The sequence below is a fragment of the Mytilus galloprovincialis genome, chromosome 10 (assembly GCF_965363235.1).
Source record: "Mytilus galloprovincialis chromosome 10, xbMytGall1.hap1.1, whole genome shotgun sequence".
Taxonomy (NCBI): Eukaryota; Metazoa; Mollusca; class Bivalvia; order Mytilida; family Mytilidae; genus Mytilus; species Mytilus galloprovincialis.
Window position 1 is genome coordinate 83258656 of NC_134847.1, and position 17047 is coordinate 83275702.

The 17047-nt window shown below is 31.9% G+C and overlaps 1 long non-coding RNA gene across 1 annotated transcript; it reads right to left on the minus strand.

Moving 5' to 3' along the window:
- Positions 1–351: 351 nt before the first annotated feature.
- Positions 352–1528, minus strand: LOC143049393 (uncharacterized). Its single transcript, XR_012970214.1, has 2 exons — positions 1446–1528; positions 352–877 (listed from the first exon to the last, which is right to left on the minus strand). It is a non-coding gene; the product is annotated as an uncharacterized LOC143049393 (long non-coding RNA).
- Positions 1529–17047: the final 15519 nt, after the last annotated feature.

Below are 17047 nucleotides of genomic sequence, written 5' to 3' on the forward strand. Positions count from 1 at the left end.
TCACATCTCCTAATTTGTATATTCAATAAAAACTAACAAAAATAAAACATAACTTTATACTGATTGTACATAAATGATAGATACAAGAACACAAAACAAGTGATAATAAACAATAGAGCATTAAAGATTATGATCGCAGTTATTATCTAAACTCTTAAAACTGGTATTCGTTACACCACAGGAACATCTGAGAGATGTAATTTGTTTTAATTTCTATTTCAAGGAGCCAAAACATTGGCTTTGTTTTGCCTCCCCCACCATAAGAAGTCCAAAAGTCTGGGAGTTCTTGATACCGAGAATATTTAGCGGGGTTTATACTGCGTTGTTTATAAAAAAAATAATCGATATATATTTGATAAAAACATAATTTTTATTTGCAAAAATATATAAAAAATACACAATGTTTCACTTATATAACGTGGATTTCATGACTAGTTATAACATGATAGCTGTTAGCAAATTTTCCAAAAACTAAAGTCCGATTATCAATTCCATTCATTTCTGAATTGTCTATTTATTCTAGTATCAAATCTATTTCTTGACCATTCACCTTGATTTAACCTTTGTCCTTGATTTATAAAGTCATTTTGAATGTTATCAATGAATCCAACATCGATTCCTTGATCCCGGTTTCTCCAGCGCCCATTATTTTCTCTTCTTTCATTATCTTGCCATCTGTTGAAATTATCTCCCCTGCCTCTGCAAATATCAATGTCGCATCCCTGACATCTCACACCATTCTCAAATCCGAATGTTTCCTGTCTACATTCTAGAGATATAAACTGTCTTGTACATCCAACGTTACAGAGTGGAGTTTTATTGCTAGGTAACACAACTGAAAGATTTTTCGTCTTCTTGTGGTAGCCATAGCTGCGACCTACAAAATAGATTAAAATTTAGTTTGAATCTTTTTTTTTTTAATTATATGAAGCATACATAAACTTTAAGTCAATTCAAAATGTCATTATTTTTTTCGTTTATTTCTAGTTATAATATTATATTATAACTAGAAATAAACGAAAAAATATTTATTCATTGTATTCAATTTATTATGGTTGTCAGGCTAACTAGTCTCGTTCGCAGTTTACTGTCATGATTTCAAGGGAGACAACTCGTTTAATACGGATATAAGCTGATAAATTCAATTTAATTAACAAATAAAAAGAACAATATTAAGTTTGTAACGTTGTTATTCTATCAACGTGTGTGCTACAAAAAAGAAACATACGCTCAATTCTGCAAATTATTTTTATTTTATGCTGATAAATTATTCATTTAATCTCAGAAATAATTCTAACTTTAATTGGAGTAGCCATCTAACAAGTCTAATATATAGTCATCTTAAAGCAACAAATAGTAAAAGAAAATAAACAAGAAAATTTAGTAGTAATTAATGTTTTAAAACGTATCTTCGTTGTTCTCTAAACTCTATGCATTTTACATACCTTCAGTGAAATAAATAGAAATAATTAAGAGAACGATAGAATAGATAATAGACTTCATACTGGTGTAGACCAATGCGTGTAGATTTTATGAATGATAACAACGTACCAAAGCTTTCTTTTATATGGTTGATGGTTTCCTTATTAGAACTATCAATTAAACGATTGGCTAACACAAATGATGGGTATATATTGTTTATATCAGTTACAATGACCATGACGTTAAGACCTGACGTACATATAGTCATTTATAATGGCTATTTGAACATAAAACTGCAAACATAAATGAATCTGTCATGTTTTGTGAATCACGTGATGGTCATTGGACGATATTTCTCGATTGACGTGTTTTATTTTATCTTTTTGAAGGTCAATGGATTAGAAATCAACTGTTCTTTCCATTTTTTGTTGTGAAGTTTATTGATGTTTTTTTATTTACATCAAATTAAAAATTAAACCTGCCAAATTGTATAGCTCTTACGTTTATTCATTTCGTTTAATTTTTTTTTTCAGCTTTTCGTTCCAAGTAGACATTTTGGTTACATCTTCTGACATCAGACTCGGACTTCTCTTGAACTGAATTTTAATGTGCGTATTATTATGCGTTTACTTTTCTACATTGGCTAGAGGTATAGGGGGAGGGTTGATATCTCACAAACATGTTTAACCCCGCCGCATTTTTGCGCCTGTCCCAAGTCAGGAGCCTCTGGCCTTTGTTAGTCTTGTATTATTTTAATTTTAGTTTCTTGTGTACAATTTGGAAATTAGTATGGCGTTCATTATCACTGAACTAGTATATATTTGTTTAGGGGCCAGTTGAAGGACGCCTCCGGGTGCGGGAATATCTCGCTACATTGAAGACCTGTTGGTGACCTTCTGCTGTTGTTTTTTTCTATGGTCGGGTTGTTGTCTCTTTGACACATTCCCCATTTCCATTCTCAATTTTATATTGTATTTCTCTTTACAATAATTTTCAATATAAACTTTTGCTGTTGTATATCAGTTGGAAATATGCGAAACTAAAAATAATATCAACATCCAAGATAAATGTTACATGTGCAAGTCAAATCTATTTTAAATGATAACAACCAAACACACGTTTTACCATACCATATGCATAGATATAAGAAAATGTGGTATGAGTGCCAATGAGACAGCTCTCCATCCAAGTCACATGTTGTGAAAGTAAACCATTATAGGTAAAAGTACTGTCTTCAACATGGAGCCTTGGCTAACACCGAACAGCAAGCTATTAAGGTCCCCAACAATGACTAGTGTAAAATCATTCCAACTGAAAAACCAACGGTCTTAAATCTTTATAAAAAAAATAACCATGACTGAGAAATTTGCAAAAAGTAAGCATTGCAATCGGTGTTCAATGTGTCACAGTACAAGATCAACCGAGTGCTTGCTTAACCTCATCTACTGTTTTATGTATACATGTTATGCTGCCCATCAAGGGCCCTTGATTGGAATAATAAAATATTCTTATTCTTATTCTTATTATTCTACGTTTCACAGATGAAAAAAATATTACTATCATAACGAACTTCTTAAAAGAAATGCACATGATGTCCATCAAACAGCGTCTGAAATTAGGAAAATCAAATCAACGCAGACATAGGCTTCACGCGTATAGGCTTCATATTGTTAACTTGCATTTAACACACAGGAAAATATATATTTAATATAAATAGCATAAAAGATGATCGAAAAGGAAGTAAAACTGAACACATGGTTAAGCAAATCGATTGCTACAACTCACTTATACATATAGGGATATCCTTGAGGAACTTTCTCTGAAATTGTAATATTCATAATACAACAACACGATATATTTTCGCAAAGTAGTAAATCTATATCACAGTGTAGATACTATTCTGTACGCTATCCGGAAGTCGCGATTTTCGAAGCGAGAACTTTTTGGATCATATTTTAAATTTGATGGGTATACTGAATTAAACGGTAAGTTGATCATCTGTACATTGCTTAATGATTAATTCAGCCGACATCGATATTCTCAAATGGTTTAGAATTAAATTCCGCACATTCATTATTCATATCTTTGCCTTAATCAAGAGATTTTCAAGTGCATCACTAAGAAAAATCAGTCGGCGAACCTAAAAACAATCTTTTTACCCTCTTAGTGTACAAATTAACGTAAAAACCAGACTTAATTAACTAAATGAAGTATATTTCAAGTGGTGGTAAAAGTTTCAACCAGATCTTTGAAGCCAGAAATAAGAAAATTACACTTGTTTGAATTTCTCACTGTACGATCAGTCTCGCTTGTATATTTTAAAACTGAATGATCAGTCTTCATGTCACTGTATTCTAGTGGTGATTTCAAAGTTATTTACGATACATTAGAAGATGGCATTTTTCTAAATAACACAAATATATTTCAATACATTCACATCACATTCTGGTACAGGATTGTGTAAATGTTCGCTAACGTCGCCACTGAGCGTCGCCAACGTCGCCAACATTTACGAAATCATTACTGTTCGCCAACGTCGCCAACGTCCCCAACATTTATGAAATCAATACTGTTCGCCAACGTCGCCAACGTCGCCAACATTTATGAAATCAATACTGTTCGCCAACGTCGCCAACGTTGCCAACATTTACAAACTCATTACTGTTCGCCAACGTCGCCAACGTCGCCAACATTTATGAAATCAATACTGTTCGCCAACGTCGCCAACGTCGCCAACATTTACAAACTCATTACTGTTCGCCAACGTCGCCAACATTTATGAAATCAATACTGTTCGCCAACGTCGACAACGTCGCCAACATTTACAAACTCATTACTGTTCGCCAACGTCGCCAACATTTACAAACTCATTACTGTTCGCCGACGTCGCCAACATTTACGAACTCATTACTGTTCGCCAACGTCTCCAACGTCGCCAACATTTATGAAATCAATACTGTTCGCCAACGTCGCCAATGTCGCCAACATTTACAAACTCATTACTGTTCGCCAATGTCGCCAACGTCGCCAACGTTACCAGCATTTATGAAATCAATACTGTTCGCCAACATCGCCAACGTCGCCAACATTTACAAACTTATTACTATTCGTTAATGTCGCAAACGTCGTTAACATTTACGAAATCATTACTAATGACTGTTCGCCAATGTCGCCAACATTCAGGAAAACATTACTGTTCACCAGTGTCGCTATCATTGCCAACCTTTACGAAACCTGTACTGTTCACTAACATTTACTGTTCGCCAAGTGTGCGTCAACTTCATTGTTCGCCAACCTTAACATATCATAATAATTATTGTTTACCAAGTTCGCCAACATTGTTTTAAATTTAATGTTGGCCAACTTACTGAAGTTTGCCAAGTTCGCCAACATTTATTTTTGTATCTTTTTATATTCACCAACATTATTTTTTATTTACTGTTTGCACAGTTTGCAAAAAATATTTTTTATGTTTTGTTTAGCATGTTTGAAAACATTAAATTTAGATATAAATATATTATTATAACTTTATGGTGAAAAATTAAATTCGGATTTTGGCCTTATGTATCCGTCCTTGTCTCTGGAAATACACAAGTTGTCAACATCCGTTTTCTCTAACTTTTCCTGGAAATTGACCGCTAACTTTTTATTGAGTCTTACTTGGTCATGTTGATGCTATAGAACATTATAATGCTGTGAAATGGTATACAGTATGTCCCTTAAGTTATTTTTGTAAGTTTCAAATATTAAATACCTACTAAAAAATTGAATTAAATTTGAGTACAAAGGTGATCACATTGACACATACTGTATTTTTAATTTAAATTATTTGCGAATGTCCATGACCAGCAAATTCAAATTCAAATATATTTTATTGCTTATCTAAGCGCCCACAAGGAGCAGAACAATCAACATTAATTACATACAAATGATTACAAGTGATTATGATTAAGACACAATGTTATAAAAAAAAAATAAAAAAAAAAATTATTAAGACAAGTAGAAGAATACAACAAGCACAGTGTTTAATAATATAACTAGGTTAAAAAAGGGGGGTCACTGGACATTACTATATATATATATCATTTAAGGAAACTTTCCTATATGAGGATAAATTTTCCAATAATTCTCTGAGTTTCTGGAGTATGAAAATATCTTCAGAGGACATTAGCCAAATAAATTGTGATTTAATATCCAAACCAATAAAATTTTTAAACCGTAGTTTTATTTTATTTAAAAAGTTGAAACGAATATTTGAATGTTTTTGACACTGAAGAAGAAAATGAATTTCATCCTCAACCTCAGTACCACACAATTTACAGATACGTTCTGACACTGTTAGATTTTTGTACCTTCCCCTCTCAATTTCTAAATCGTGAGCACTGATACGGAATTTCATAAAATAATGTCTATATCTAAAATTTTCCTGCAAAAGGTAATTTTCTTAGCAAAATCTGCTTTTAAAAAGTCTATAAGTTCTAAGCTTGTTACCATATAATTTATTGCCTCTGAAATCATTATTAAGCTCAGTTTGCCATATTGAATCATATTTTGATTGCATCTTTTTGCATAAATATATTTTTTAACTTAATAAAACCTTCAAAAATAGAGTATATATCTGCCTAGTTCACCCATAACTGCAATATTTGTTGCTTTTTAGCTCACCTGGCCCGAAGGGCCAAGTGAGCTTTTCTCATCACTTGGCGTCCGGCGTCCGTCGTCGTCCGTCGTCGTCGTCCGTCGTCGTCCGTCGTCGTCCTGCGTTAACTTTTACAAAAATCTTCTCCTCTGAAACTACTAGGCCAAATTTAACCAAACTTGGCCACAATCATCATTGGGGTATCTAGTTTAAAAATTGTGTCCGGTGACCCCGCCAACTAACCAAGATGGCCGCCATGGCTATAAATAGAACATAGGGGTAAAATGCAGTTTTTGGCTTATAACTCAAAAACCAAAGCATTTAGGGCAAATCTGACATAGGGTAATATTGTTAATCAGGTTAAGATCTATCTGCTCTGAAATTTTCAGATGAATCTGACATTCCGTTGTTAGGTTGCTGCCCCTGAATTGGTAATTTTAAGGAAATTTTGTTGTTTTTGGTTATTATCTTGAATATTATTTTAGATAGAGATAAACTGTAAAAAGCAATAATGTTCAGCAAAGAAAGATCTACAAATAAGTCAACATGACCAAAATGATCAGTTGACCACTTTAGGAGTTATTGCCCTTTATAGTCAATTTTTAACCATTTTTCGTAAATCTTAGTAATCTTTTAGAAAAATCTTCTCCTCTGAAACTGCTGGACCAAATTATTTGAAACTTGGCCACAATCATCATTGGGGTATCTAGTTTAAAAATTGTGTCCGGTGACCCCGCCAACTAACCAAGATGACCGCCATGGCTATAAATAGAACATAGGGGTAAAATGCAGTTTTTGGCTTATAACTCAAAAACCAAAGCATTTAGAGCTAATCTGACATTGGATAAAATTGTTAATCAGGCGAAGATCTATCTGCCCTGAAATTTTCAGATGAATTGGACAACCTGTTTTTGGGTTGCGGCCCCTGAATTGTTAATTTTAAGGAAATTTTGCTGTTTTTGGTTATTATATTGAATATTATTATAGATATAGGTAAACTGTAAACAGCAATAATGTTCAGCAAGGTCAGAGTTACAAATAAGTCAACATGACCAAAATGGTCAGTTGACCTCTTTAGGAGTTATTGCCCTTTAAAGTCAATTTTTAACCATTTTTCGTAAATTTTATATATCTTTTACTAAAATCTTCTTCTCTGAAACTGCTGTGCCAAATTGATCCAAACTTGGCCACAATCATCTTTTGGGTTTCTTGTTTAAAAAATGTGTCCGGTGACCTGGCCATCAAACCAAGATGGCCGCCACTGCTAAAAATAGAACATAGGGGTAAAATGCAGTTTTTGGCTTATAACTCAAAAACCAAATAATTTAGAGAAAATCTGACATGAAGTAAAATTGTTAATCAGGTCAAGATCTATCTGCCCTGAAATTTTCAGATGAATTGGACAACCTGTTTTTGGGTTGCGGCCCCTGAATTGGTAATTTTAAGGACATTTTGCTGTTTTTGGTTATTATATTGAATATTATTATAGATATAGGTAAACTATAAACAGCAATAATTTTCAGCAAAGTAAGATCTACAAATAAGTCAACATGAACGAAATGGTCAATTGACCCCTGTAGGAGTTATTGAACTTTGTAGTCAATTTTCAATCTGCTTCCTTTGTTTAATATTCACATAGACCAAGGTGAGCGACACAGGCTCTTTAGAGCCTCTAGTTTACTTACTCCAAGTATAAATTTACAAAAGCTTAAATGAGCGTTCTCTACTGCCAGGTCTCCACATAGTTTTTTTGAAATAGTTATCCCCTTGAGTGTTTAGTTTGTGAAAGTTAATGTCACCCCATATTTCACTGCCATACATGTACAATAAGACTGATTTAACTGTATGGTCAAAAACATGAAGTTAGTGTTTTTGGCATGTTTTAACTTATAAGAATATATTCCTTTTTACTACTATTACTATCATACTATCAGACCACTCAGGGACGAAATGAGACATTTTTAAAAGGGGGGTTCCAGCCTTCACCTGTTCACGCTTAACTTTTGAGTCCACAAGCCAGACACTCAATTTTTTGAAAATTTTAGTTGGATTCTGTTGGCTTGTAGAGAGAATTTTACAAGCCCGAGAGCAATTTTACAACCAATGCCGTAGGACTTGTGGTTAAGCTTGAAGACTGGGGTTGCCAACCTAGGATAAAAGGGGGAGGGTCCAACTAAATGTTCCCATTTTAATGCATAGTTTGTCAATTTAAAACCCCCACCCCCCTTGATGACAGTAAACTGGTTAATATAAAATAAATTAATGTTTTTGTTTTAAAATTATTATTTATTTCTTTTCTTATTTTGCTAGTATTTTTTGGCTTTTAAACTAGCCTTGAAACATGAGGTTTAATCTTTAATCTTCAGTGGCGGATCCAGAACTTTTCCTAAGGGGGGCCCGTTGGATGACCTAAGGGGGGCCCGCTCCAGTCATGCTTCAATGATTCCCTATATAATCAACCAAATTTTTTCCACAAAAGGGGGGACCCGGCCCCCCCCCCCCCTGGATCCGCCTATGATCTTTTCACAATTATTTATAAATTTCCCTTATTTTATTGAACAGAAAATTATTTTTTCAATGATTTCTTCAAGAAAGTTAATATTAATATGATCAGTCATTGTCAGTTATGATTCACAGTGGACAGGTGTAGTTACTGATAGTGTCAGAGCTACTAAGTATAACAACTCAATATACATTAGGATTAAGACTAAGTTTAGTAAAATGGGGGTACAGTTAAAGAATTGTGATATATTACTCTTTTTAAGGGTCAATGATATTATGTAAAGCAAAATTATATTCGGGTGAAATTTGATCCGGTGGAAAAAATGTCACAGTAGTTCTTATTTTTTTATCCGGAGGAAAATATTTTCCTGGGATATTTTTTCCTCTGCCGTGAAATTCTATCTGGGTAGTTAACTTATAGAATAGTTATTAGAAAAAACTTATCCTTTAAAAAGACTATGAAATAATAATAGTGTATTTAAAATAAAGCGAAATTGTTAAAAAAAAAATGTATTATAATGAGAAATAATTTCACAAATTATCCTTGAAAAAATTTCATGAACATAAGGAAGAAAACCAGAAGTAATTTCAAAGATCGTAATTGTAAAAATAATATCATGATTAAATAAGGTTAGTGAAATACATGTAAAAGTGAATTGTTTTCAGATCTTAGTACAAATATAAATTTAAAAGTAAGGTAGAAATATAGTTGCATTACTACTGTAAACAGTAATAGAAGAATTTGCTTATGATGATATTTTTAACTATATAAATAGTTTTGTCTTGGGACAGAGATGTAGTTGTTGATTATATGGAAATCAGATAAATCATAGCAGAACAATATATTGGAACAAAAGCATGTTTAACAGCAGGATAGTTTTTACCTGTGAAATGTTATCTGTCTTATTAAATCAAGTTGTAAGTTATCTTTTAATATAAATGAATATATAAAAAATAAGATTCAATGAATATTTCACTATAAAATAGATTTAGAAATATATTATATTAATATCTTTAAAATTTAAATAGCTCACAATTACCTCCCTTTGATAAATTATGCAAATTTGGTCTACCTTTGTGAAACATTTTATAATTATAGTCGGGTATATATTGATTGTGAATAACTTACATAGTAGTTAATGGAACTCTATTTTACACGGTTCTGTGAAATATAGTACGGCAAATATATACCAGTACATACTATCCGCATAACACAGATAGATTTTCACTCCTCTGGAAAAAATCAACCTGTAAAATACTATGCCTGGAAAAAAATTACCCGGACAAATTATCCTCAGGATAAAATATCACAGAGGAAGAAATAAACCGTTACATTTACACTAAAACTTATATTTTTTAGCATGATTTATAGAGTAAAAGTTATAGTTTTGAAGGATAGAAACTTAGAGAACTTATAAGTTAAAATGAAGGCATATATAGAAACATAAATGGTGTTTATAATTTTAAACACATTTATTAGGTCTTTCCACTTTTCCGTGGAAAGACCTATTGGTTTTCTTCTGATTATTATTATTTTTTTCCGGCTAATTTTTTTCCTTCGCTGTTTTTTTTGTTTCGCAAGATGTCGCTTAGATTTTTGGAATATCATATCGAACAGTTTATACGCTTTTGAAACTGACCCTGCTTAACCGAACACTTTCTCATATAAGAGTTATCTCCCCAAACACTGTTTTTCTTGATATCGCTTAATATTCGCAACCGTATTTATTTTACCAAATTGCTCGTTATATCCTCAGGATGATTTGATTAATTTTGACCGAAGCTATCCGGAGACTCCATATGAGAGTTATTTCCCCTTTTATATTTGATATTAGTGATATGCATTTTTAACTGGAAAACCATAAGTGTTAGAGGCCTAGGATCTTTTGATTTGAGGTCCTTGGTCCCAAAAAAAGAAAATGAGGTAAAGGTCAAAGGTCAAGGTCATGATTAAAATTTTGATTTTGGCTTGTTATCTCTTATTTCAGAAATCATATGAGATATCGACAAAATATTTTCACAAAATTGTTAGTTACGACATGTCGTAACACATAAATCTTAGTCGAAAGGGTACGTAGATGTTCCAGACCATATGAGTATTTGGACCGTATACGTATACTCGTTAGGTCCGACTATACGCGTACGGTCGGACCGTATGAGTATACGCGTATGGTCCAGTACGAGCTGACCATACATGTTATTGGATCATATGGTTTAAATTTAAACAAACATTTATCACAATCTTTATTTTTAGTTTTACAAATTGCTATTATTACAATTACTAGTAGATAGATAAAATGAACAAACGAACAATTGAAATTAAATATTTGTTTAATTGTATATCTGAATCCTGTTTTGGTACTCTTGCCCAAGGTGGCACTTGGTACCACAAGTAACGTAATATTGTTTTCGTTTACATGTTTGCAGTTCATGCATGTTCCTTTGCATTTGCATTTTTTTGTAAAGTTGCTAAATATTCTAAAACAATTGTCCTTCCACATTATGTTTACTTACGATATCTTCGATTTCAGTGATCAGAACTAAATGTATTACTGATCGACATGCTAAATACAAGAGATTAACAGATTTAATTAGCGTGAATTTTTGAAATAGTTAAAATATAAAGTTTTTATTTCAATTACCATTGAACTTTTTTATATTAATTTGAGCGTTAAGTTATGTTGATCTGCTATATGCATTTGTATCTAATACACTTGACCAACTTCCTAATATCAGTCAGACCGTACGCGTACGGTCCGACCGTATGAGTATTTTGAAAAAGTACGCATACGGTCCAGACCGTACGCGTACGGTCCAAATACTCATACGGTCTGGAACATGGACATTTGGCGCGAGTTTTCCCCCTTTTTATATCTAATATCATATGTATGGCAATATAACTCATTAACAATATAAAGTAGAGGACTAGAGTCTTTTGATTTGAGGTCCTTGGTTTATGACCTTGAAATTGAGCTCAAGGTCATATGCTTATTTAACACTCTAGATTTTGACCTTTGCTTTTACCTCATATGTACACATGATAAAGCCATGGGACTTTTTGCATTAGGTTGTAAGCAATGTTACCTTTAAAAAAACAACTGGAAGTGACATTTTGTCAACCGGAAGTAGCTATTTTTTGTACTAAATCAATGTAAAAGTATATAGAACCATATATTTTTGGAATCAGTGTCAAGTAAACTATCAAACTTTTAAACCGGAAGTAAAAGATTATCTCCCTTTTTTATATATTTTTCTATATAGAAACCATATATTTTTGGAGTCAGCATAGAATAAGCTGTCATTTGATACTGAAACTGACATTTAAAATCAAATTTTAATATTTTCATTTTTAAATAGATTCTTGCTGGTGGAAAGACCTTCAATTGTTCTCTGAACAATTGGTTTTTAATTGTATCATGTTATGGTGTTTTAATGGAGATGAAATTATAAAACAAATATTTGATTACATGTGTATTCATTGGTCTACACTATATTTTAATTTTTATCATTACCCGCATGATTTTGATTTTGATTTTAATCTGATGTTCAGTAATTGTCGTTTGTTTATGTGGTTCATAAGTGTTTCTCGTTTTTTATGTAGATTAAACCATTAGTTTTCCTGTTTGATTGTTTTTTTCACTAGTAATTTTTGGGGCCCTTTATAGCTTGCTGTTTAGTGTGAGCCAAGGCTCCGTGTTGACAACCGTACTTTTACCTATAATGGTTTACTTTTATGAATTGTGACTTGGATGGAAAGTTGTGTCATTGTAACTGATACCACATCTTCTTCTATCAATCATGTCTATGACATCCTGTTTGATATAAAGTTAAAAAAAAAGGATAGAAATATATGTTTTCTTGAATTTGACAGTTATATATGCATATGATGTCAAGATAAACCTGCTTTTCATTTAAGAATTTTTTTTTAACTTATATCTTGGGAGTTTTATAGCACTATTTTATTTTTATTTAGTTTTTTTATAAAATTATAAAATGTTTTTGAAATTTGAGGATACATGGTTAAATTAATTTTAAAAGCTTGTAAACAGGAGAAAATTTGTTTACCTCCACTCTTCCAGCTTTGTGCAGTGATGGTGATTTTTTTTTTAAATACAATGAAATCTTATGTGAAATTTTGCTGATTTACTGGACAGGATAAAACTTTATTCATATCAAGTATTTTTTTATTTGAATATGTTGACACAAATAAATTATGCACACTTTAAAAAAAACAAAATTAACAAAAACTGATATCATAAATATATAGGAAAACATTGGTGGTATTAATTCTAGTAATAATACAATAGTAAACATGGTAAAGTTAAATATATGCATTGAAATTTTGACAATTTTTATTTTTGACTTATAGTTCTTTATAGATTGGAAATTTGCACTTTATGTTGTTTTTATGCAATTTACTAATGAACTTATAAGCCAATGCTTTTATTATGTTTATTGATATGCTTCAACCATTGTTACTGCATTACAAAATAGTGATCAATTTAAATATTTGTAATATATTTATTTTTCTTTTTAAGAATTATGGTACTTTATAAATATGAAAGTAGGCATAGAATGTTGATGGTTATAAATGCCTGAAATAGTTAATTTCCGTACATAACTTTAGTTTAAGTGAATTGATCTGTATGAAATTTAAACTCAAGGATGGAAACTTGAAAAGTAAAGTTGGGATTGATTTTGGGGGTTATGTTCCAAACAGTTTAGGAATTTAGGTCCTAAAAAGGGGTCCAAATAAGCATTTTTTTGAAGATATTAATTTGATGTTTGGTTTTTTATTTTATCATTGCAAGTTACAAAGAAGTTTGAATTTTGTTGCAGTGTAATGATTTTGGGCAGAGTTATGGTCCTTTTACTTTTGAAAATTCACTAAAATAATCAGTTTTCCTCACCTTTTTTGTCATTCTTGAATATATGGATTTGATAATTAGTATATAAATTTATCATAACAAGTAACATTTCAAGTTTAAATTTTTTATTTGGTCTGATAATTTTGTGCAGAGTAATGGTTGTTGGGATTAGAAAATTATCTGAAATAATCAGTTTTAAACACTTTTTTTGTCATACATTGATTTGATTTTTGTTTTAATGTTTACAATGACAAGTTATAAATCAAGTTACAATTTTGTTCCAATACAATGAATTTTTTAATTTGTAGGGGATTTTGCATTGCCATGCAATACTCACAGAATGCTTGTTGTACGCCCGTTTACAGTCAGGGGTACTACTTGTACAATTTATTTTTATTTACTTGAAGAAGTAAAAAAAATAAGTAAATAAATAATTTTTGAATAATCTCCCCTTAATTTTCTTAAAAATTTACTTGTTTAAGTAAATTTTTCTTACAATCCCACAAAAGTCATTAAGTTTTGAGATGTAAATTTATGCCTTTCATGATTTTTCCCTGGTTTGCTGATTTTTTATTTATTAGAGTTCAATGTTTCATCTCATTAATTCAACAAAGAAACTGATTGCGCAAAGATCTTAGTAATTGCGCAAGGCCTTCAAAAATTGCTCCTTGGAAGCTTGTAAATGAGCAGTGTTCTGAAGATAACAGACAAATGAGATTTTCATTGTCTATTAAATTACACTTAAATGATTAGTAAAGACATCTGCAAAGGGCAGATAATTTAAAATTCTATTACAGCAAAGAAATTATAAAAAATTAATAAAAGAAGATAGGTTGACTTTTTTACTTTCAAAAGTTAAAAAATCTGAATGTTTAAGGGACATAACTCAGCCAATATTATTTTTAAAATATATTTAAATTAATATTACTTCTGCAAGTAATTAAAAATAACTTGTACAAGTATTACTCCTGACTGACGTATTATGGTTTATCATTGAAAGTTTGTCCGTCTGTGTGTTCGTTCGTTTTTAACATGTTGGACATTAACTGAAAAACGCTTTAACTAATATGCATAAAACTTTGGTAAATTGTTTATATCTATTGATGTGAGTTGCTTTTCTTTTTATAATGATATACTGGATTTACCGTTTCCTACTTTTATTTATTAAAAAAGGGGAGATTCTCCAGTTTACAGACAATAACCTTAAAAATAATTTCACCAACTTGCAAGAAACTGTGGTGAATTGTTTAATTCTATTTACATGAGCTTCCTTTTGATTTTTATAAATTTTATACTACATGTATACCTTTTTTGATTTATGGGGTTTAATTCTATAAAAAAAGGGGGATTTTCCAGTTTTCGGACAGTAACTTAAAGATGTCAATTTAAATTGTTTATATCTATATTGTTGTAAGCTTTCTTTTGGTTTTTATAAATTGAAGATTTTACGCTTCCGAGTTTGGACAATATCCTTAAAGTGCTTAAAGCAGTTTTTATCAAGAATTGATGACTTATTTTTATTTATTAAGATAACCTCCCTTTAGTTTTTTTTATAAATTTTTGATGAAACATTGAGAAGTTATTGAATAAAATTGAGAAAGGAAATGGGGAATGTGTCAAACTGACAAAAGATTTACTAAGTATTGCCCAACAGCATACTAAGTATTGCCCAACAGCATACTTAGTATTGCGCAACAGCACAGTGTATTGCACAACAGCAAGAAATCTTTAGTTGAATATAAGTTGAATTTGTACAATGTTCATTTAAAATTGTCTATTTACATGGTTTACTTTAACAAAAATATAATCTGAAACTTGTAGGTAAAATTTTACCAGACATGGCTACAATAATAATTGGAGTATGTATTTTTTTTTGTAAAATATGTACTCTGACCCTGTCCGCCTGCCAATGAAGATGGCAGACATGGTAAAAAAAATAACACAGTGTAAAATGCAATTTTGTCTATTATTTAGTTGATAACTGTAATGAATTGAGATAATCTGACAAGAGCAATGTTGGAGTCTTGGAGAGTATGTGTCCTCTGTAGAATATGCACTTAGACTAAGGTCAACAACACAGGCTCTTTAGAGCCTATAGTTATTTTAAAGTTAAAGAATTGAATGCTTTTTACATTTTTTTTTATGCAGATATATAATGTTACGAAGTTATAAATGTCTGTCATATGTACATGTCATTGACCTGATTTTCACTGTTGAGTTACTGCTTTTTATTTTAAAAGCACTTGTTACATTTTATAATGATGTTTAAATGGCTGTTAGCAGGCTGGTAAGTCTTTTTTGAAGATTTTTGTATTCCTTTTTGGAAACTATTTATGGGCTATAGCTATTTAATTATAAAAAATGTAGCACTATTTAGTTTCTGGATAGGTTGCAATTGTTCAACTTGATTAAACTATTAATTTTTAGAGATGGTATTAGATTTGCATGATTTTTTTTCTCTCACAAAAGATGGTCAAGTATATATCCCTTATATTCCTAAGTATTGATTGAATTTGTCATTATGAGTTTTTTATTTATTCTTATTTTTACGGTATATGTTTTTTTTAATGATTTGAATGTTGGCAATTTTAAGGCAAACAGGTGGTACTTGTTTGAAAGACTCTTAAACTGTAGAACAGGGGTACTTGTTAAAATCATTTGGAAGTTGTGGAATTTGGCGAACAGGATTATGGGATTATATCTATATATCGATATCCCTTCTGAATAACTAGGTTTTGTTAGCTTTGAGGAATGACAACATTTTTGTGTTTTGTATAGTATATTACCATAAAAGGTTGCTTATGAAATACCTAATTGTCCTGAACATGACATATAAGATGTCTGCATGTTGATTTATTTATGAATTATGTCTTTGTATCAATGATGAAATTTAGTTAATGTAATAACTAGTCAGTGATAATGAAAACCCTGGTGTGAGATTTTTTTAATTTAAATTAAATGCATTGTTACAAACACAAGCGAAACTAAGAAGATGTTATATTTAAATAACATCAAATATATTTTAAGTTGGCGAACCTTTATTATGTTTAGATTTGGCGACGTTGGCGAACAGGGGTACTGTTAAGAATGTTGGCGACGTTGGCGAACAGGGGTACTGTTCAGAATGTTGGCGAAGTTGGCGACGTTGGCGAACAGGGGTACTGGTTAGAATGTTGGCGACGTTGGCGACGTTGGCGAACAGGGGTACTGTTTAGAATGTTGGCGAAGTTGGCGACGTTGGCGAACAGGGGTACTGTTCAGAATGTTGGCGAAGTTGGCGACGTTGGTGAACAGGGGTACTGTTCAGAATGTTGGCGACGTTGGCGACGTTGGCGAACAGGGGTACTGTTCAGAATGTTGGCGACGTTGGCGACGTTGGCGAACAGGGGTACTGGTTAGAATGTTGGCGACGTTGGCGACCAGGGGTACTGTTTAGAATGTTGGCGACGTTGGCGACGTTGGCGAACAGGGGTACTGGTTAGAATGTTAGCGACGTTGGCGACGTTGGCGAACAGGGGTACTGGTTAGAATGTTGGCGACGTTGGCGACGTTGGCGAACAGGGGTACTGGTTAGAATGTTGGCGACGTTGGCGACGTTGGCGAACAGGGGTACTGT